This window comes from Mesocricetus auratus, unplaced genomic scaffold (genome assembly GCF_017639785.1).
Source record: "Mesocricetus auratus isolate SY011 unplaced genomic scaffold, BCM_Maur_2.0 Super-Scaffold_6730, whole genome shotgun sequence".
NCBI classification, from domain to species: Eukaryota; Metazoa; Chordata; class Mammalia; order Rodentia; family Cricetidae; genus Mesocricetus; species Mesocricetus auratus.
In genome coordinates this window covers 77,633,147-77,656,718 of record NW_024429184.1, presented here as the reverse complement: position 1 = coordinate 77,656,718, position 23,572 = coordinate 77,633,147, and the positions used below count along the sequence as shown (strand labels likewise).

Genomic DNA, 23,572 nt, shown 5'->3' with positions numbered 1-23,572 from the left:
ACAGTCACCCTACCACAGAGATCAGGCAAAATAAAGACACCAGGAGCTAGTAAGTAGGTTAATACTAGATGCTATGCTTTAGATCTTAAATGTCCTTCACAAGCTTTGTTTGGAATGCTTGGTCTCTATCTTGTGGTGATGTATTGAAGACTGTGGGAACTATATGATGTGGGGGCTGGCTGGTGGAAATAGTCACTAAGGGGGAGCTATTGAAGGCTATACTTGCTTCTGATACTGGCTTGTTTCCCCGCTACTACCTGCCTCCTGTTTCCACTTGCATGGGTAGATGTAAGCCTCTCCTACTAGCATACCACCTAGCCATGATGGATTGAAAGCTTTGTGATATCATGAATCAAAATAAAGCTCCCTTCCTTAATCTGATTGGCCAGCAATTTGATCACAATGACAACAGTATGTTGGACAAAAAGTAATATGGTTCCAGCAAGGTGGGCATGATAGACCCCAGACAGGAAGTTCTTTATTTCATCTCTTGGGGGTCTCAGGTAGAACAGGAATTAGTACTGGAAGTCAGCCCAAAACCCACACACTTAACTCTTAAACTCTTCACCATTCTCAATTTCTAGGAGAAGCTCATATATGACATAAGTGGCAATAGGATCAACTGTTTTCCTTTATGGCACCAATGACTCTGGGTCCTTGGTGTCCCAAGCCTTCTTTCTTTGGTGTGATTTTAATTACCCAATTTACAGATGATAAAGTTGGGGTCCTGAGAGCCTGGTTTGTCAAATGTCACATACATAGTAAGAGACTGTTCTGGGCCTTCAGTTAATTGTGTCTCATTCTTAGAATTATGCTGGCTATAGAAGGCTTTACTCTTTAGACCTGTCCTCTGCTGGATATACTGCTTATAGGTTAGACTTACTGGACTCAATACTACTTAAATGGCGATGTGAGCCCGTGGTGGCCTGGTGCTTAGAACAAACTGATTTGCAACAACTGGGCCAGTTCTGCCGATGAGGCACAAAAGAAAAGCCAGGCTACCAGCTTCCTTGCTGTGTGGTTTTAGAATGGGTACCCTCCAAAGGTCTTCACTATGGCTGGAAATGGGTGGTGAGTGCAGTGGTAGGGAACATTTTGTGCTGTCTAAAGTCATTTGGCAAAGTTTCTGGATACCAGTAGGCATGGAGAAGAGAAAGAGCTTCAAAATGTAATTTCTTTAGAACGGTGCTCGAATGCAAATCACCTGAGGCTAAGTTCTTTTGGGAGGCTGGCGGCATTCAGGCTCTACTGGAAGAGCAGGCAAGTATTTTCATTGGATTTATGATTTTATCAACTTACAAAGGTTACTTTTTAATTTCCAGTGAACCACAATATTATTACCGGGGTTAAATAATGCCAGAACAATTCACGGAAAGGGAAACATTCAATTAATCCAGTCTGGGCATTGAACCTGGTTTCCTAAAAGCAGGTGGGTCTCTTGTAAGTATGATCTTTTTCATGAGAACTGAGCTTGGAATCCCTGGTGATTGATGAGGGCAGGGCAGAGGTAGAAATACTCTCCATTTAACACTGTGATTCCTAAGACTTTTCTCATTTCCAACATTTACTAGTGAAATGCTGACATGAACCATTCCCCTTTTCTGCATCAAGTTTAGGCACATTTCCTAAATGTGTTTTTCCTTAGCACAGAATAGCAGAGACAAGTTTGTAATTATTTATCAATAATGTATAATTACTGCTTTGGAGCCTTCTCTCCACTGGGCTCTAAACAGCACAGAAGTAAGGGCCAGGTTGGTTGTGTGCATCCCTCCATCCATCCACCACAGTAATGTGCACACAGTGGATCTTGATTGACAGTTGTTCATTGAATTTTCCTTTTCAAAGAGGAAAAAATGAACATTCCAGAAAATATAGACAGAATTAGTATTGTTTCTTTACTGAATACACTGTAGGGAAACAAACACTTTATCCTATTCAAGTTGATGGCATACTACAATCTGATAAGCAAGCCAGATACCCTGTCCATTCTGAGTACCAGATCAATCTCCCCTTCCAAAGGCAGAGCTTCAGCTGTCACTGTGATTGCATGGGGTCACTGGGAAAGCCAAAGATGATATTGTACAGAAAGTGTCCAATGCCCAGAATGGGAGACAGTGAAATACATGTGTGGAGCTCCCCGTAGTTTTTTAATGAATCCTTAGCCAGGCACCGTTGTTTATACTGGATTGCCTTCTGATTGGTATCAGCGTGGGTCTTCCCACTCATGGCCTGCTACATCACTCATACTTTTACTTCTGGTTTCTTGTCTCAGAATTCACTATCGGCTTTTTGTGCATTGGTGGTATTATTTTGCCTTTCAATCAGAAGGGATTAATTTTAAACAGTTTCTCTGGCTAACTGTACTAAACAACCAGAGTCTTACAGAAACATTTCATCCACTTATTCTTGCTCTGAACACACACACACACACACACACACACACACACACACACACACACACACACACACGCATGCACACACACCACACACACACAGTTTTATTTTGTGTGTTTTTCAGGCTGGAATGTGGCTGTAATTTCTGAGAGGGGTTTGCTTGGTGCCTACGTTCAGAGGGATGATTTTTGCAGGGTTGACTCATTAAATTTTATTTAATCAAATTCAACAAATATTTGTTGGGCACCTTCTGTACACAAAGAGCTCACTATACTTTTCACTTAAAAGAAGTCTTTATTTTATATCAGGGTTCTTGAGGTTACAGTCCTTCTCTTCACTGCTGCAGTTTCAATGCCTAGCACAATAAATGTCCCATTAATGCTTTTTTGGATATATGACAACAGAGAAAAGTCATAGGGGTAATGATATTTATAAGTCAAATTTCCTAGCACTCAGAAGGCGGAAGGGCATCACATATATAACAAGCGTATGTTTTGATCTTTGTGTGAGTGTTAATTCATCTCCTGGGGGACATTATTTACCACCAAGTCAGCCATCCTCTTTAAGACTTAATTTACTCATCAATAAAATGGAAAATAATGGGCGACTTTGAGATCTATGATGTTGACGAAGTGCTTAACAAAGTGTTTGGTACAGTGAGAACTCCATGTGTTGAGAGCAAGTTTCTATGCTGCAATTCACATTGAGGGTTGCTGGCCAGGTCTCTTGCATGTGGTAGACACTTAAAGACGTCCAGTGAATTTGGTATAGGGGTTCAAAGACGGAGGAGTCACATGAGATGGTGTGATATGGGGTTGAGGAGGACATGCTGAAGGTAAGAGGCTTGAATGTGATGAGAAGCCTGTCCCCAGGGTTCCAATCATGGCTGGCACACCTGGTACTTGGAAAGATCTTATCTGAGAGGGGCAGGAGGAAGAGAGTGCTCAGCTTTAGTGTGTGGCCCAGGACTTCTGGTTAAATGGGTACCTATGAGGCAGGGTTTTATGTTCCAATGACTTGGATGCTCCTGAACCCTAGCCCTATTCTTTGTTGTTCCCTTAAGGTCTAGAAATAACAGCAGGATTGTAGAAACCCTATACGGGCTTTTTAAAGACTCAGGAATCTCACTATAGTCCTCAGAGATTGTGATTAACAAGCAATAAAAATGACAAAAAAGGGGAGTGGGGAGAAGTCTCTCTCTCTCTCTCTCTCTCTCTCTGTGTGTGTGTGTGTGTGTGTGTGTGTGTGTGTGTGTGTGTGTGTGTGTGTACAGACATATAGATTCAGGAAAAACCACCTATTTAGAAGAGGTTTCCTATCTGGTTTTCTGCCTAGCCCACCCTGAAATTCTGAGCTTTTGGAGACAAAGAAATAGAAGTGTATCTTCTATGAAATCATGTCCCTCATACCTTGATACCATCTCCTTTGAGTATGTCCCTTTTACTCTTTTGCTCCTACTGTAGATCTGGTTTGAGTTTTTCCAAGATGAAATAGCCAACCACGTATCTTCAGTTTCCGGCCCCACTGGCACCTCCATTTTACTTTAATTACCCAATTACTGAAGCTATCCAATCTATTTATTCAGGCAATCAAGACTTTAAATGCATGGATTTATCATTGCCTCAAATCACCTGTCACTGCAATAGAACAAAAATAGAAAGGTAACTAGGGGCTGCAAGTGTAAACCTCACCACAATTCTCTGGGTCAGATAATTATTTTATAGGCTCCTATGGGAAGGAAAAATGGAGGGGAGAGTGAAAAGCATGATGGGGTGTAAGAGAGTGTGTTTCAGGGTAGGGTTTGGCCTATGAAGAAGGGATATTGGCATTCTGTCCTCTCTAATAGATTCTCAGGGCTTGGTGGTGGAGGTGGGTGATGTCAGAGATTAAGAAGATGGCCTATAGACCACAGTGTTGCTGGAATTAAGCTGTTCTAGACTTGCCCAAAATAAGCCCCCTTTCTCATTTGCCTAATGCCCAAAATGTGTTTGAAAACAGACTGCTTTTGTCAACATGAACAGCTTTGCCTTTTTTAGACATTCACTGTTTGGGGTATTTTATTCCAATTTATCAATTTTTAAAAATATTAAACACAGAACTCCAAGGTGTTATGTTCGGTGAGGGATAATAGTCTTTGTCCCTCTGAGCAGAGGATTGCTATTTTTGGTTCTTCAGGTTTTTGAAAGCCCCTCTGTAGAGTTCTGAAGGCTATGTAAGTCACATCTTGCTTGTCGGGCATTCTGACTGTAAATGTTTAATAAACCTGGTGAGAGAATTTATATTAAGCCCGTATCTATGTCTAATAAGACTAAGTATATTTATTTTGTGAGTTTTTTAAAATTTGAGAACAAAAACACAATTGGTTTTAACCTCATGATTTTATGGTTAAATTCGACCACAGATACCAATTTGAATTCCAACAGAACCCCCAATATGTTTACTACTTTACTTCAAATGTGGCTGCTGTATCTTCATTTTAGTAGTCACAGTTATAATCCAGAAGAGGGTTGATAGAGAGCCCTGGAAGAAGCCACTGGTCACTAACTAATGGATTGTTGTTACTCTATCAATCAGGTTGGGCTTTGTGTCTCAGTCCAAGGCATATTCGTGAGCCAGAAGATGTCCGGAGCACTGCCATTGTTTAGTTCTTAGCATGAAAGTAGGATAGAATAAGCTTGCCAAAAGTGTTTTAGTAAAATTCTACTCTAAAAGAGAAGTCAATCAACTGTAGATCCACCTATAACTTAATCTACATTTTTGGCATATACTATATCATATAGCAGACATGTACTCATTTTCACATATAAACTCAACAGTTCTCTGGGTATAAATTACTATAACTTATCTAGCTGTTTTCTCCAAAGCATTCTAACACTCTTGCCTATTTTCTTTGCCATTGGGTTTATCTAATGTCCTCACTCTAGCATATTTTCACCTGTGAGTTTTGTCAAAGCAAATTCATTGGCAAGATTGTGAAACTTGTGAGGGTTCAGCTTCATCTGCACTTGACAGCATGAAGACATTTTGGGTAAGACTTATTGTGTCACCTTCTAGAAAATTCTAACTCTAGAGAGAACCAGATTATAGAGAACTGTCGATTACAGCTTCGTTTGCTTTCTTCGGCTCAGGTGGAGGGGACAAATGGATTCCTGCCTGACTGCAAAATATGATATATTATTATAAACAGAGTCTTGAATTATAGAAAATACTAGTTAGCATAATTACATTACCATATTTTTATATGGAGATTATTATTCAAACACCAAACAGGCAATCTTCTATTGGAAAAAAAGCCAATAAAACACTCTCAATCCAGACTTCCACTGTTATGTATGTGTCATAGCACCAAATGATTCTAAAGTTTAAAACCCATTACATTACAAGAGCTATTCACTTCAAGTAGGTGGCAATTTGCTTCTTTTTTTTCATCTCACGTTTTGATAGCTATTCACCTCTATCAATTCTTATCTTGCCCATTCTTTAGAAACCAATTGCAGCTTAAAAAGTGCCCATCTACTTCTGATTGAAATCGTCACATGCTGGTTTTTTAAAAACTATTTTTCAATCTCCTAATAAAATAGATTGCCTCCCGGTGCTGGTTGGTAAACCTGTTTCCAAGGACCTCTCTGCCTCTTGGATATCTGTTGCATTTGGTTCTGTCCAAGAAATCCCAGATTTCTACTGGTCCTATCCACATGTGCAAAATAGTTTAATGGATTAAAATAGTTTATAATTGGACAAAATATTGGCAATAACAAATGTATGCAAATTGGCGGTTAAGTTAAACTGCTCAGCCTTTTCAGAGTTCATGAAATCTAAAATCAGTCTTAAAACTTTGTTTGGCATGTTAACACTGTTTTTGTTTTTGTTTTCTTCTGTTAACATCAAGTTGACAGACTGAAAGTTATCTGTAAAGTGTGGGGAGTCATCTCTACCACCACAAGAGATAGACTCTCAGCTTTTCAGTCTTGGAATAAATACTTATCAAGGACTCTCCATGTGGGGTCTAGTACATGAAGGAAAGGTTCTGTGTAAGCTCTTGAGGGTCATGTTTCAGAAAGTGAGTCATAAGAAATGGCTAACAAAGCCAAGAAGGAATGTTCAGATTATGGTGTCCACAGTGATTCAGGTATGGAGGAATTGTGGTTGAGGGAGTGGTACCCCATCACAAGAAGATCTCAAAGAGTTGAGGAGGAGGTTGTGTTAGAAAAAGACTACCTCAAGTTTAGGGAAGATGTAGAATCCATGAATAAGGTTTATGATCATAGGACAAACTTAAGGCCAAGAAGTCAGCTACAGTGACCCTGGTCCCATCCCTGCCATTCACCTTCCCCGCTTTACAGGAAGAATTATCACCTTTGCCTTTCCTCTTTAAGCTATGGTCACCCTTGATGTCCCCTGAAGATTGTCATAGTCATTCTAAAATAATTGTGTATTACAGTAAGTAGGAAATGAAATTAATTGTATGGATGAATGAGCACATGAATCTGAGAGGCCACCCCTTCATGCCATTTTGTGGGAAACTTCCATGAGTCATATACCTTTGATCTCATCATTGCCAGGATTTAAATGCCCTGTGACCTACCCACATCCTTAGCATCTTGATTTGAATCTCATTAAACCTCCTTGGAGGCTCCAAATACAGGCAAGGAGATTTTAAGGTAGTGTGACACAACAAGCATGCATTGATTTCATAGGAGAGTCTGAGACATGTATATTCCCAATCTTACAGAGTCTTCTGAATCCTGTAGCAGATGGAAGGTGGAGGAATGGGGTACAAAGCAATATGCAAGTAGGGTAAGCAGCCCTGAGGCCCAAAGTCAGAGAGAAAGTGCAACTTATCTAGAGAATTAAGAAAGCTGAACATATTTAAGACAGTTGTTAAAAGGACTAAGGATTTTATATTCCTCATAGAAAAAGTCTAAGAAGAAAAGAAAATGTGGAGATAAAACATGAATATAATAGAAAACTGAGATTATATCCAAGGAAAAGCAAGCAGTTCTATATGATCAACAGTATTGGTAACACAAGTGTATTGATACACAAAATCATCTATTTTATCTTTCATCTCACATTCACCCAATTAGACTTTTCATAGGCATTGTTTCATACAAACTTCAAAGCAGCAGAGGAAGGTTGAACAAGTGGGAACTGAGTTAAGGTTCCTGTTGGCTACTGTCTGTTGAAATATATGGGAGCCACCACTTGGTTTATGTAATATGTCTTAAGAAGAACATGATTCAGGGCAGCCAATGGTTTGTTTTGAGGAGGTAATAGGGACAAGTTGATAGAGTTTGCCCCAGAGTAAGGGCAGATGAAGAAGGGTTAGAGCAGCTGTGAGAGCAGAAGGATTAGTTAGCAATTCTGCTGCTGGCAAGGGAGCTTGGATCTCTCAGCAAACCTATCCTTCTGAGCAGGGGTTCAGATGTACATTGATTCCAATGTTCTAACCTAATAATCCCTTTTGCAACCCCCTCCCACTAGAAAGACGGATTTGATGACCCAGGGTCCACTCAGCAGACATTTGGTGGAAACTGTGTCTTTGTGTCACTAGATGTCTCCTTCTGTTCTGAGAATCCATGGGACCCTGTAATGGCAGCCATCTAAGTCAGCAAAGAAAACAGAAAAAAAGATTCACAGCAACTTTACCCAACCCCCAAAGCCAAGTCCAAGATAAAATGATGGAGTGGAAAGGCAGGGTGTGGCAGAGAAATGGTGTCAGAATTCACTAGGGAGATGACTCTTCTGGCCACAATGGCTGGTCTGTCTGAGGTATGCATGATGCCTGACCCTCTGGGTGAGATTGTGTCCCTGTGAACTCTCTGGGTTGCAGTGATTTGTGTTCTGTAGGCAGGAGTCTGATCAGGGACTAAATATTTCATACAACTTGTTAATTAATCACCCTCTCCCTTCTAGCTACAGACGTAGAACGTTGTTTCATAATGACAGTTTCTCAAAAGCTATACCCATAGCTCCGTTCAAACAGTTACCTGTCTCCTACCACCCCCAGTGGCCTTATGATTTTGCACAGGAGTGTCTTGTCATTTCTATTCCTTCATTGCAATGCAGAACACTGTGTGGGGAGGGGGAGTGTACCATGCTGAGAGTGTTGTTATCCTTCCTAACATGGCTATTTTTATTATAAAAGATGGAGAATAGTAGGAGGTTAATGGCTGCTTAGAATAAAAACAAATAGCAAGGAAGAACAAATATTCAGAAGAGGCATTGCCTGACTGAGTGGATGATGCTGGCAGTAAAGCTTTGTGCTTAGTTTTCCCTTCCTTATTTGACTATGTAAAGCAGGGTTATGTGTGCACAGTAGTTGGCATTGTACTGTTATCTATTGATAGGCCATGTAAAGAAAATGACTCTATTGGAAGGCAAGAATCCTCCAATGGGCTAAGGGTTCTAGCCAGACCATTCTTCAACATGGTTCTTTCCATTGTCTTTCTTCATTTTATTAGATAGATTCTCTGATGATGATTACCTTGGGTGCTCACAGAACCGACTTCTCAACACTGAGTGATGGGCAATAGCAAAAGACCATCAGTTCTAAACCATCCACCTTGTCTTGCATACTATTTAACATTCTTTGCCTACAGCAAAGAGCACCCAAATTGCATTTGTGCAATTTGAAGAACTTTGTTGCTGTCAATAATTACAATAGGACAGTTTCTAACCATGTTATCTTTTCAGGCTAAAATGATATTTAATCTCCAAACTTGTTACTCCTATTTCAGATTTTTCCCAAAATTCTACTTTTGCCAGGTGATTATCAAAGAGAAAGAAGGCTAACATTATTTGGGTGCAAACTATATGCTAGACACTGTGTGAGATGTTTTTACTTCATTTATTTCTCTGAATAATCCAGTAAGGTAAGGACTACTATTTCACTCCAGTGTAAAAAAAAACTAAGGCACAGACAGATTTAGTCAGTTATCTGTGTTTGGGGAAGTTATTAAGAAGTGAGGATTCATTTATTTTTATTTTTTATTTTTGGTTTTTCGAGATTGGGTTTCTCTGTACTTTTGTGGAGGCTGTCCTGGAACTCGCTCTGTAGAGCAGGCTGGCCTCAATCTCACAGAGAACAACCTGCCTCTGCCTCCCGAGAGCTAGGATTAAAGACATGTGCCACCAATAAGCACAAAACGTTGTCCAATTACCAATAAAAGAGAATGTTCTATGATTACTTCCAAATGAAATACTTGTTATTCATGTCTGGGTTCTGGATTCCTTCTTTGATCATTCCTTCTCTTTCTGAAGAGTCCTTCGCACCAGGGAAGTTTCATTAGACACAGAGTCACATTAGATAAGGTCTGGTTCTTTTCTTCCACCCCTGGGAGGCCCCAACCTCTTTAAGGCCCCTGGGTCTGGATTCTACCGTTTCTCACCTGCTTTCTTGTAGGGACTCTCTTTTTTCCTTGTAGCCTATTGGCCACAAGTCCATGAGGACAAAGGGGAGAAGTGATGACAGAGAACTTTGTATGGCCTGTGAGCATGATGGAGACAGCTTTCTGGGAGATGACTTCAGTGAATCAGCTCAGTTTTATTCCAGAGTATAGGGGGATATATAGGATTGGGAACAGTAGCTGAAGAATCATCTAATTTGCATTAAATAGCACGCTCCTATCATAAAGCTCCTAGCACGTGTCTTAGTTATTATCTGTGAAGCATGGTCCTATCATAATGCTCTTAGCACAATATCTAATTATCATATGAGCAGCAGGGAGAAAGCTTCTGTAGGGAACTGTGTCCAGGGTCTCTCTAGAGATAAGTCAGGCATCTGGATCTTGAGACAGTCTCCAAATGAGATCAGTAGGGAACAGGGCACTTTCCATCAATGGGAGGGGGGAATATTGCCAAGGTCAGAGAGAGCTGCCAAGCCATGGTAGACTGAAACCTCCAACCAGCAGTGCCTCCCAGCACTTTCTGGGTCTTCCCCCTCCTGTTATTATACTCTTCATTCACAGAGGTGGGCAGTACAGACATTGTAATCCATAAGCATCTTTCCATGCTCTGAAGTCATTAATGAGTCCTACTTGAGTAGGTACGATAGTCCTCCCATTTTCTCCTGTGTGTATTGCATATTCTACTTGAATTATAACCATCTGCACAGAGACCAAGCCTTGTGATTTTCCTGAAACTCTTATAACATGCATCCAACATATGTAATTACTATAATGGATCTATAGAAAGGAGACTGGATTGGTAATGTAGAAACTTGTCTTTTGTTCTGGCTCTGTTACTAGCCATCCAAGTCATTTGAGAAAGGTTATTTACTTTCAAATTCAACCTGCCTCCTCCTCAAAAATGATATTTGAGCAATGCTTACAAGACAGGTTCTGGGATATTCCAAAGCTGCAACTATATTTTAGTGATTAAATATGTGGAGAGACACAGAATTACAGAGAAAGATTCATCCCAAACACAGGTTGCTTAACATGCAAGTGCTCTGAGAACATGAATGTAAAATATGAGTGGCAAGCAAGCTGTATCATTGGCAGGGAACTGAGCCACATCATCGAGGTTCTCTAAAGCTTGAAAAAGTAAATGAACTAAAGCAACTTGCTTCTCATTAAGTCAGTGCTGCTGACTCATTAGTCAGTGACCTAGTGAACTTTAGTCAAAGTTTTATTATGTTTCTCTATTGATGGGAGTTGTTCTTCTATATATATATGTTTTTCTTATTGGTTAATGAATAAAAACACTGTTTGACCAATGAAGCAGGAAGACAGGTGTGACTAGGAGACAAGGAGAATTCTGGTAAAGGTAGGCAGAGGGAACCTGCCACAGAGTCTCCATGCTGCCGAAGGAGTAACAACATGCCTGGGCATTACCGGGTAAGCCACAGCAATGCATAGATTGATAGAAATGGGTTAATAATTAAGGCAGAGATAGCCAATAAGAAGCCCTAGTTGTCGTCCAATAGTTTAATAACTAATATAGTGTCTATATGTTTATTTGGGGATAACGGCTGTGGGACCAGGTTGGGACAGAATACATTCAGTAACACTACACCACTGTCCCTTCCTGGATTCAGACACAATGGCACTGTCTCTCATCACTGAGACCCAAGTCAGAGATCCAGAGGAGGCAGAGTGTGATCTCTAGGTCCCCCAGCGTTAGCTTGGCTTAGAGAATCCCATCTAAGCACTACTGTCTTCCTTTCCCTTTTGAGTATTGCTAAAGAGTATACTCGTGTCACTGATGTGAATACAAAAATATGATTATGGGACAAGGAGAGGGTGCCACAGGTAATGCTGCCAAACCTTGTGACTTGAGTTGGATTGCTGAAATCTGTATGCTGCAAGCTGAGAATTGACTCTTGCATGTTCTCCTCTGACTGCCACATGTGTGCTGTGGCACACAGACACACATACAAGAAGTAAATAAACAAATATAATAGTCATCTTAAAAAATGCCAGCTGGTTCTACCCTGAGGTTGTTGAAACTGAGCATCCTCTCTGCCTCTCAATGAGAACCTCAGCGGCTGTCAGCTGTGAGCCTTGACCATAGAGCCTTGACCAGAAGAGATTAAGTGATAGATGGATAGACTTCCTTCCTCCCTTTGGTTTTCCCTGTGAAAGTCTGTAACCATAGTGGGGGATGATTCAAGCCTACTTGGAAAGCCTACTTCCTTTCAGAGAGTGCCCACATCTCCAATCATCTTGCATGGATTGACTTTCTGCTTTGCCTCCACCAGTCACAGTCATACTCAGGTCTTTACCAGGAATGTGGGATTTTCACACTCTACGGTTTGTTTGCCTTAGCTTTTGAAAATGCAACAGAATTTGTTCATGGAGTAAGTTTTCCTTTCTATAAAAATTAGGGCACATGACATATGCTACTTAATAGTTTTCCTTTAGTGCTGTGTTATACCATGAATATATCTTTCAAACAACAAACACCAAGCTTACCATCAATACCCTTGGCTTCCTTTCCTTCCATCTTATCACTTTATTAATGGATTTGACAAATGTGGATGCTGCCTTTGGCTCTTTTGTCCTCTCCTATCCTGTTACTAACACACAGTCTGCTTGCCAGTCCTCTTACAGGATTACATAGGCTTTGGGAGGGATGGCTTCAGGAATTATAGGAAATATACATAGTTTTATTCCCACAAGAGTACAGGTTCTCAATTCTTTCCAGAGATATAGAGAAAAAGCTTGAATGTTTCTTAAAGGCTACTCTTTACTCATCCATAGTGACTAAATCTGGAGAAGTTGGCTTTTAAGCTGTCCTCACTTACTAAATATTATTTAGTTTTTCTCCTCTTTGACTTAGGTTGGCAAATGGGAAGGGGTCTTTTCTCCTTTTTTTAAACTGAAAAAAAATTGTATACCATATATTTTGATCATGCTTTTCCCTCTACCAGTTCTTCCCATATCCTCCTACTCACCCAACTTCATGTTCTCTCTCTTTAAAACCAAAACCAAAACCAAAGAACACCCTCCACACATACATAAAACCCACAAAACAGAAATCAAAACAAGTAAGTCAAAGACAAGTAAGACTAAAAAAAAAAAAGCTCAAACAAAGTAAAATTAGACAAAAGGTCTATAAAACTACCACTGAGTTTCTTTTGTGTTGTTCAACTGCTCCTAGGCATGGGGTCTGCCTTGAAGTGGTTAATGTACCCATGGAAACTCCATTGGAGAAACTGTTTTTCCCTTTGCCAGCAGGTATCAATTGCAGATACCTTCTTGGTTAGACGTAGGATTCTATGTCCATTTTCCCTTCTCAGCCCTGGGACTGGAAGCGGTCTTTTCTAAGTACACCTTCAGGATTTGGTCCATTTTTGTCATTAAAACTGTCTCTTCTGCTCACCTCCCCATCCAGACCTCCATGGCATCACGGCATGGTTCTACAGTTTCGGCTATGTGTTTTTTGGGACCAGCCTGAGGAGGGTGTGCTCACAGGCTTTGATAAGATCCAGCTCTTAGGATCTCCCCTTGCTGGAGTCTCTGCAGCACTGGATGTTAGTGTTGCTATTGCTTAATGTTCCCCTCAGTATCATCTCTCCTCCACACTTCCCATGTGTACATCTTTCAGGGTTTTTATTTTAAAGTTATGACCAGTGGTAGCCATTTTATAGATTCTTAAACATGAACCCCATCTACCCAACAAGTGGAAGAGTGACATTATGCCCTTGAAAGATGTTTTATTTGAGTTGAATATAATACTGCTAAAATATATGCCATCCCCAGGGACTCACTGTGCTGTGAAGTTTTTTCCCTATACATATGTAGCTTCCACCCTCAATTCCCAGACCAGCAGTCCAAGTTTTGAGCAACACAACTTCCAGAGTAATGCAGATGCAAAGGCTAGGTAATTTACATATAATCTCTCCTTTTGGGATTTCCTGTTAGGAGGGTGAATGTATTACATGGAACCAATGGCTTTCAATCCAGATATGCTTGCTAAAGCAGCTTTTTTGTTATACACTTGTTAGTGTTTTCTCCACACATGCTATCTCATATCTACACAGCATCCAGTGGGAAAGGTAGGGAGGCTATTTTCATGCCCATTTAATAGGGGAGGATATGGTAAACCTTATGGATTACTTGAAATCACAGAGATGGTGGTCAAGGTGGAACCAAGTGCCACGTGTCAGGTCTGTTCTGTTCTTTTAGCAAGATGCTCAATGAGGTTCTAATGGCAAGCTGTTTCTCTACATCATTTGCCTCTAAAGTATGGTTGTATTTCTAATCTGGCACAATTGTCACAAGAGGCCTGGAAGAAACTAGGTCAGGTGTCTTAGAGTCACTCTTTCCAGCACACAGGGTTAAAAGAACACAGAGACATAATTGTCAATTATAGCTACATATGAATCAGTAGACAGGGTGAGACTGGACTAGGTACACAGACCTCCCAGGTAGGACTATGGCACCTTTCTGCCTACACATCATGTACCATGGACATTAGTCTCTTGGTTGCTAATAGTTTTAACTGGAAAGCATGAGTGTTGGCAGCTTCAGGGTGGTCTTAAAGGAAAACACTGACAGCTGTACCCACTGTCTGGAAGTGACAGGCAGGTGTGCAAGTGGCATGGGCCATGAAAGGCACAGGGGTGCGGTGGGATGGGCACAGAGCCAAGATGAGAACCAGGCCTTGGGGTTCCCAGGCCTTTTCCTCCCTGAAACCACTAACAGGAGAAGTGGACAGTTTGCTCAGGAAGAAGAGATTAAGTGAATGTCAGATCAGGGCTTGGCTGAGACAAATACAACAGTCACTTTCACATTCATCCAGTGAAGGAGGGTGTGTCCACCTTTTCCTACTTCTATTCAGCAAGTATGCTGCATCGACTTGGCCACTATTAGCTTCTAAAAATGACCCACTGTCTCAACTTGACCAATGCTCTGTGTTGAAGAAAAAGAGGAATATTTTTGGCATCTTAAGATGTAAACAGAGACATTTACATTGTGGTCATTCCTGAGGAAAGTATAACAGATGACTAGATTTCTTGCTGCTGTGACAGGTGGTCCTAGATTTGCAAAGAAGGTACTTTCTCACATACACACATGAAAATCAATGTCAGTTCCTTGGGGCAGAACCAGGACCTGGCACAGTGTCCTGCCTCCTTAGAAAATGCCAAGCTTTGTTCAAGGGCTCTTATTTTATTGAATATAATATATAATGTGTATTTTATATATTTATCTCATTCTGATCTGCTCTTTTTTTTCAGAGCTAAAAGAAGAATGTGCTCCACATGGAAGTCAAATTTGAAGCCAACAAACTTGTACTATATTACCAGTAAATGGAAAACATAGTGAGGAACACAGGTGAGAGAAGAGTCTTCTGTCTTCATGGAGTCATGACTACACCTGGAAATTTAGCTAATGTCTTGGGACCAAGAATATTGATGTGTGGTGTCAGTGACGGAGAGAAAGACTGACTATGATGGCCCAGAAAAGGGCGTGAGATTATCTTGGAAGGACCAAGGGTATCTCTCTCTTCTCTCTCTCTCTCTCTCTCTCTCTCTCTCTCTCTCTCTCTCTCTCTCTCTCTCTGTGTGTGTGTGTGTGTGTAAGCATGAGTTGGAGTTTGGCTGCCATTTTACTGGGGTAAAAGGGGAATTTCTGGGGAGGTTCTGTCAAGGGCAAGAAGAAAGGTAGAGGAGGAATAGCAGAAGAGGTGACTTTACTCATTTTCCTGCACACTAATCACAAAACCACACAGAAGAAGGTGGGCGACTCAGGCCAATTTGCTTCTACTTCCAGAGGCCAAAAGAGCATAGAGGTGGTAGCAGATAAGCTTCCTCCTTCCCTCCCTCTCTCCTTCCTTCCTTCCCTCCTTCACTTCCTCCCTTCATTTCTTTCCCTTCCTTCCTTCATTTCTTTCTTTGCTTTGTCTCAAATCTTCATTTTGAAATTTGTAGAAAGCAATTCAGTACTCCATAGGCTAGTGTTAAATGTCTGTAGTGCAATTCCATATTCTTAACTGAAGTTATTGCATTAGTTATCCCCAAACTACTAGAGAAAGGTGGCTGGAGAGGGGATCCTGATGGTTATTTGAGTTGCACATTATGAAATCTGAACTATGTCATTGTTCATAATGGATCTGGCTAATGTTAAAGAACTTCATGAAGTTTATAGAAGAGGAGTGTGGATAGAATAAGATGGTGACATAAATGTATTCTTGTTCTCTTATAACAGCAAAAACTCAACAGAATAAACCTACAGAGACAATTTTTGTGTTCAGTTAACCTGTTGTTCCTAAATCACTTTGCATTTATGAGCTGAAATCCTCAGTGCCATCCTCAAGATCCCATCTACTAAGATTAAGGATGTTGTTCACTGTATGGATTTACCAGAGAGTGAGAGGAAGCTCAGTATTTCTTTAATGTCTTGGATAACTAATGGTGTAAAAATAAAATCAATTAATAAAAAAAGAGGTCATGAAGTTGAAAGAGAGAAGTAGGGGTGGTGTGTGGGTGACTTGGAGGGAGGCAAGGGAAGGGAAATGATGTAATTATATTATAATTTGGAAAAATAATTTTTTAAAAAGTAAATAAAACACAGGCCAGGGCATTTAGACAAAAGTAATTCACTCACACGAAGGACATCTTGTCCTTTCATTGTCCATTGTTTTCACCTGCAGGACACCAAGTTTTGGCAGAGGAACCAAACTCCAGGAGTTGACATGGTCCAAGATACTTGCAGTATTTTTAGTTCATGTGTGTCATATGTCTCTTTGTTTGTTTGTTTTGCTTTTTGTTGTTGTCTTTGTTTTTTTAATTATTTTTTTTATTTAGGTTAGAAACAATCTTGTTTCACATGTCAATCCCAGCTCCCTCTCCCTCCCCTCCTCCTCCATCATCCCCACCAGGTTCCCCAGTCCTCTACCCAATCTCCACTCCGATCCACAGGGAGGGTGAGGCCCTCCATGGTGGATCTCCAGTAACTGTCATTTCATCCAGGGTCGGGCCTAACCCTCCCCCAAGAGTCCCAGCTGAGAGAGCCTCCCATATTGTGGCATGGGCACTCAAAGTCTATTAGTACACCAGGGTTAAATTCTATCCAAGGCCCCATAGATTACCTAGGCCTCCTCACTGACACCCACATTCACGGGGTCTGGGTCAGTCCCATGCTTTCCACACAGCCATCAATCTGGAGTCAAAGAGCTCCCCCTTGTTTAGGTCAACTGTTTCTGTGGGTTAAACCAGCCCAGTCTGTGTCATATGTCTTTAGGGGAATAGAATCTCAATCCAACCGTCATAGTTTCTCTCAAGACAGATGTTTGACAGCATCAGGGTCACTAGCCTCTGCTCTTGAGGTATATTATCTTGTATCCAGTTATTAAAATGAATTGGATATATGTTAAGACACTTTGAGATAAGATTTGATTTTTGCCCTTGGCTGTGGGATATGCTTGGGTATCATGAGTACTCAGAGTTGCTGGTTTAATAGGAAACCCAGGGGAAATTGCTTAACGCCTCTGGGCCTCAGTTCTCAACCCTAAAACAGGAGAACTAGTTCCTACTATTTTCAATTGACAGGGATCCTACAAAATAAAATTAGGTGGTGGTTTTTGAACATGTTTAAAAAATTAAAGGCTCTGTAGAAATACAAGTGGTTGCTATAGTGAACTGGGTTGAAACAGACTCTTGACTAGGACCTAGTAAACTTTTGGTCTTGTCCAACTCAGCTCAGAAGCAATAAATCTCAGGAAAGCTCTTACCTTCCCAGAACCTCAGTTACCTCATTTGTAAACACAACAGTGGAATCTGTTTATTTCAGGGGAGCATTTGAAAGTCAACAGAGATGATTATAAATTGCTCCTCTCTGAAGAGCAATGAAAATGTAAGATATGGGTGTCCGATGTTTTGTGCCTGTACTCAGATGTGAGTTTGGAAAGTTAATCTCTGGAGAATAGAAGGCTTCATAGGCGATCCCTGATCCTTACCCCACCCCCTTTCTTCCTGCTTGTAATCATTCCCACCATATGTTTCTCATTAGCTTCTCCCAAACATTGTGTTTTCTCCTATGTTTCCTGCAGTCGCTGTTCACAGTCCCTTGTATGCAAAGTCTCCATACAACCCCAGGATGCTAGAGCTGAATATGGTCTTTGTGTTTACAAAACCAACTCCCTTTGATATCAGAATATAGAGGCCCATCAAGGTCAATCTGGTAGTAAAATAATAATCAGATTCCCTATTCAAGTTCAGAGGTCTTTTTTTATTTTTAATAAATACACTTTATAAACATTGTACTTTTCAATCCCATTTATTATAAGAAATCCCACCTTCCTTGGCTTCAGATAGGATTCATAATTGTTATGTGAAATGTTTGTTATGTGTAATGTTTGTCTTCCTTCTTTGTAGCCATTTCAGTGATTTCTTAGTAGGCTGTCCTCAGGAATGATTAGCGTGTCTTAGACACACTGGGGAAAAAGTTATTCTTTTCCGCTTCAGTTATTTTTCTCCTGTAGAAAACCAAACCAGAGATGAATAGGGACTGGGGGCAAATGCTATACTGACTCAATAAATCTCTGGTGAGATTATATGGCCCGGAAACATCGGTAAAAAGACAGAGCACTTGAACACCAACATTGGGACTTCTGCCACTTCATTTCCTCACGTGTGGATTTTTGTTTCTGTTTAGGACATTTGATATGCTGGATGTCATGTTTGTGATGTGTAGAACAAAATACACTTCTTAAAAACACTTTTTGATTGGTTTCCAGCACTGAGATGGTTTTTGTATGTGCATCCCAATTGCGTTCATCCCATTTCTGAGCGCCAGTCCCTTTACTAATGGCATGCAGGAACTTAGACATTCATGAAGGACTCTTCCAACTAGAATGTTTCTCTCCTGTCATTAAATATGAGAGTGTTTAAAACATTAATGTGCACCCTGCCCCACCTCAGAGGCACTCCACACAGACACCCCTGAGCAAAGGGCTATCAGTAGGACAGCGGCATAAACCAGCTGTTAAGCTGTCACAGGTTATCCTATCTTTCAGCTTCTGTTTCCTGACAACCCACATAACCACCTTTAGGAAGGACATGATAATCCGTTGTCTGGACTGTAAAACTGCTCATAAAACATTATGGGATTGTGGGATGTCTGGGTCCCTAGAAGGATGCCACTGGAATCCACGTTAAGCCCCAGTAGAAAGTAAATGATGAACTATTTGAAATTGTCATCTTTTCATCAAACAGAGCAGAGAGAGTAAAGATAAATGGAATCCTCATCAATTACAATTTTTTTCCAAAGGGAAAGTAATAAAGATAATTAAACAACATGTGGCACGTCAGTGTGAGTCCTTGTGGAGGATTTTCCATCCTTAATGAAGAAAATGGGATGGGTATAAAAGGTAGAAAAGGGAGGAAAGAAAAAGCAGAAATGGGAGAACAGGGAGCCAGGATGAGTCTGAGAGTGATGGCAAAATAAACATTGGTCTTAAAAGAAGCACACGGTTCTCTCAGGTCTAATGGCCTCTTATCTAGACGGAGATACAGAAAGGAAAGAAAGAAATAGGACCCTGAAAGAGAACAAGGAACCTACAGTTTTCACCTCATACTCTGCGTTCACGATCTTTCCTTTCTTTCTCTCACCTTCCCCTTTTTATGTGGGGGAAGGAGAGAGCTCCTAAATCTAGCATTGTTTTATGTGTGAAATCTTGATACTTACTGAGTCTACCTTTGTCAGGACCTTTCCACATCTTGGATAACTTATCTTAAACCAATAAAACAACTGTTGTACACTTGTCCTGTCTCCAGCTCCCACCCACTTGAGTCTATCCAGCATTCTGTGGACAAGTTGATTGTCCTCATCACCTATCACTCATGGTCCTTCTCTGTTTAGAAACCTGCCATGGCACCCTGTTCCAAGTATGAACTCAAACTGCTCAGCTATCTAATCTGCTTTTCCTGATGGGTCACATTTTCAGCCTTTCTTTTCCAAGCTTTCTTTACCAGTTTACAAATCTTTTTGTCTCTGTAGTCACCCTCACTTTCGTGTCCTACTAGCCATTTTATACTAGTCAGAATGCATTTTTCTAGTATACTTACCTGTCTATGAGAGTGATGTTGACCTGCTAAGTCCCTGGGCACTGTATTTGAACACTGGATTAGAAGGCGATTCACATTATGGGACCACACATAGCTAACCCTTATACTTTCTCATCAGTTATTGAAGGATTGTCAAGCTTCTTCTACTCCCTCCCTCTCTCTCCTTCCTTCTCTTCCTTCTCTCCTTCCTTCCTTCCATCTTCCCTTCCTTCCTTCCTTCCTTCCTTCCTTCCTTTCTTTTTGGTGAGTACATTGTGGCTTCATTCATAGTCTGTGATTATCAGATCAGTTGCATGGCTAGTGCCGATATTTGAGGCTTTTATTTTTTTATTTTAACACACATTTTAGAGGAGATAATAATATTGATCCTCACCTTGATTTATCACATTTTCTTAAAAACAATTGATGGCCATCCATGTTCAAGGTATTATGAAGAACATTTGGGACCAGCACTACCCTCTGGGAAGCAAACTTGTGCTTTTAAAGAGTCAATTGTTGTTTGTTCCTAAACATTTTTATGCTGGTTATAGTTATAATTTATGTAGTATATTTAAATATTATGCAAAACTGTAAGATACAAATGCAAAGAAGGTTACTGTTTCTATAAAATTAAGTTGATTACTCTGGAAAGAGTCAGTAAATGAAAGCTGATAAAAAAGAACTGATGTTGAATTGAATATGTGTGACAGCTCCAAAAGCTTATCTAAAAACTATAAAAGTCTTGATGCATTCCATATCTAGAGAGTTCAGAAAGAACATTTTTAGGTTCTTGATTACTGTAGAAAAATCCAAAAGTAGATAATGTAAATTATGCCTTCTGGAAATGGCTGAGGGAAATGATGGTTTAAAAGACCAATATTTAAAAAATGACACTGATCTCACATCAGAAGATTGGCATAGAAATGTACACTTAAAATTTATGTTAAAGAACAGTTTGCCATTTTATGCAATTTAAAATGATTTGATCACCAATGCTTATTATTAGTCATCATTTTTGATGCTACAAAAGGAATTCTGTGTACTACCATATACATAAAACATTTCTAGTGTTTTGAGCAGAAACAGCACATGTGAGGTGAAAGATATGGCAGTTCCATGACATCCACACTCTGAAAAAAACCTTCCCCATGGGCCCCAGGGTTCCTATCTTGTGTAGTTCCTTCTCTTACTGAAATAATGAATCATCAGACTATGTTAAGTGACGGTGAGCAATTTTAAAGGCTCCTTCATAAAGGCTTCCTGTTTCCTACCATCAGTGACTTATACTGGAAGAAGCCAGCCTTTGTGCTGTGAGAACACTCAATAGTCATGTTGGAAGACTCACTGCTGAGTAGTCAATTCTTGTCAACAGCCAACCCCACCTCCTTCTTATCAGCCTCATAGGTGAGTCTCCTTGGGAGTGTATCTACTGATTTCAGGCAAATCTCCAGGTTATAGTAGCACTAACCAAAGTCTAATCATGATCCCACAAGAGATACTAAGCCAGAACAGCTTAGTCAAGATGCTCTTGAATTTACAATCCATAGACACCATAGGACATATTAAATTATCATCATTACTTTAATCCATTATGCTTTGAGCAACTTTATTATACAGATTTGAGTAACCAAATATAGAATCTGGGGTGAGCACTGAGTATTCAGAACAAGAAGAATGCACACTCTATAAGAATCACAAGTGACATGTCCTTTTATGTCCTCCTGTATATGACAAATAAAAAAGAGAAAAGATGGGATGTATTATTTTAAGCAGCTTCTAGAATCACACCACAAAATGAATTTGTCCAATAGTTTGTGGTCAAGAATAATGAGCATGGTTTTATACAGTGCGGGTCTCAGAAAGATGAATGCTATCTTTCCTCATATAGAGTTCCAGTTCTTAGGTTTCCCTTAGGTGCGTAAAACCATACATGTATATGTGGATGAAAGGAGAACTGAAATCATCTAGAGGCACAAAGTGGAATAACACGAGGGGGAGCAGTGAGAAAGGGGAACAGGCTAGAGGGCTATGGGGGGAATGTATTACTATACAATACGTAATTATCCTTATCTCACATAGTGCCATGTACAATGAATATACACAGTGATACACGAAGAAAAGAACAATGTATTAAAATTGTAAAATTGATTTTTAGAAAATATCAACAAAATGAGACTTGTACAAAAAAAAGCAGAAAGTATTAAAAAGGAGTAAAGAACAGAGAATGTGCCCCTGGGAGAGGTGATTCACCCTTCTGTTCACACAGATTTTTGTTTTGTTTGTTTTATTACGGGGCCTCACTTCGAATCCCATGCTGGCCTCAAACACAGGGTCCTCTGCCTTAGCTACCTGTGTGTGGGATTACAGGCATGTGCCCCCATATCTAGCATGTGCTTTCACTTTGAGCCTGGCTTACAAATGTCGCACCTCCCTAGCAGAGTCCGAGGGTACTTTGAAGAGCCCCAAAGAACCCCATATCAAAGTGAGTCTTCGTTTTCTGATACAACTCCGTGAAGACATCCCAGCACAGAACAGCGTGCATATTCCGTCTTTCTTCCAAGGTGGCCAGAGGACGAGAGTTGGATTTCCTTAACTGCTGTTTCCCCTGGAGCCGAGCCATGTTCTTGGCGTGTACAAGAAGTATATACAAGCATATAGTTGAATGAATATGCTGCAAATAAACATGTTTCCACTCTTGCTCCATTTCCTTGCTTTTCTACCACACAGCTTCCTGCCTGCCCCCTACATACGTTTATTCTGAATAGAGAACAACAGCAGAAAAAAGAAGAGAGAAGAGCGGGGTTGTGACTCGAGATGAATGGTGCTACGTGCCTGGATAGCTTCATTTAGCTAAAATCTCCCTGCATCATTATATTGTCATCTCGGAATCTAATAATTTAGCCTTACTTGATTGAACTGACTCCAGGTCTTTCTCATAAAGGAGTCTTAGAAGTAGGTGAAGTTGGTGGCGACCTAGAAGACAGGACCTGATGAGGGTGTTTAACACATGTCCTTTTCTCTTTTAATCAGTCCTTTGAAGAAGCACTTCTCCCTGATTGCTAATATTCTCCCACTGGAGAGCCACTGTTTACTTATTTCTTTTGTAACTATGTTTGAATAGGTAACACTTAAGGCTTGATGATTATTATCAATTCTGGTGATGGTGGAAGACATGTAAGAAATAGGTGCAGTCATTGAGATGACCAAACAACAATGTAGTGACTTGGCTGAAGTTTGGTATCATCCTTAGTGATATTTTACAGTACATTCTTTTAGGACCAGAAATTACTTCAACTTACGAATATGATCCTGACGTATTTTTATCCTGATCACCCCCAGCTCTGACATCATTGCCTATGATGGAGCGGCAGCTGTATTCATGAGATACGATCATTTTCTTTCTGGGGTCCATTTTGTGGGTTTGTGAACGTGCAGAGAAGTAGCACACACACTTGTATGCACTCACATGCTGTGCGGGCAGGCACCAGCTCCTTGTTAATCCTTCAGAACCACTCGTTTTTTATTTCTAAGATAATATATCAGACACATTGAGATTTCTAGGTACACATTAAAACACGGATCTATGGAAAATAAATTAGCCAAATCCATCCAAATGATCAAATGTCCTATAAGGGTAATTTGAGAGGAAAAAAGGTCCACTGGTTTTGATGGCAGTTTAAAATA

At 40.3% G+C, this 23,572-nt stretch overlaps 1 long non-coding RNA gene across 1 annotated transcript; it reads left to right on the top strand.

Moving 5' to 3' along the window:
* Nucleotides 1–1,328: 1,328 nt before the first annotated feature.
* LOC121138977 lies at nucleotides 1,329–22,585 on the top strand. Its single transcript, XR_005875848.1, has 4 exons — nucleotides 1,329–1,429; nucleotides 15,080–15,176; nucleotides 21,166–21,292; nucleotides 22,327–22,585. It is a non-coding gene; the product is annotated as an uncharacterized LOC121138977 (long non-coding RNA).
* The last annotated feature ends 987 nt before the right edge of the window (nucleotides 22,586–23,572 follow it).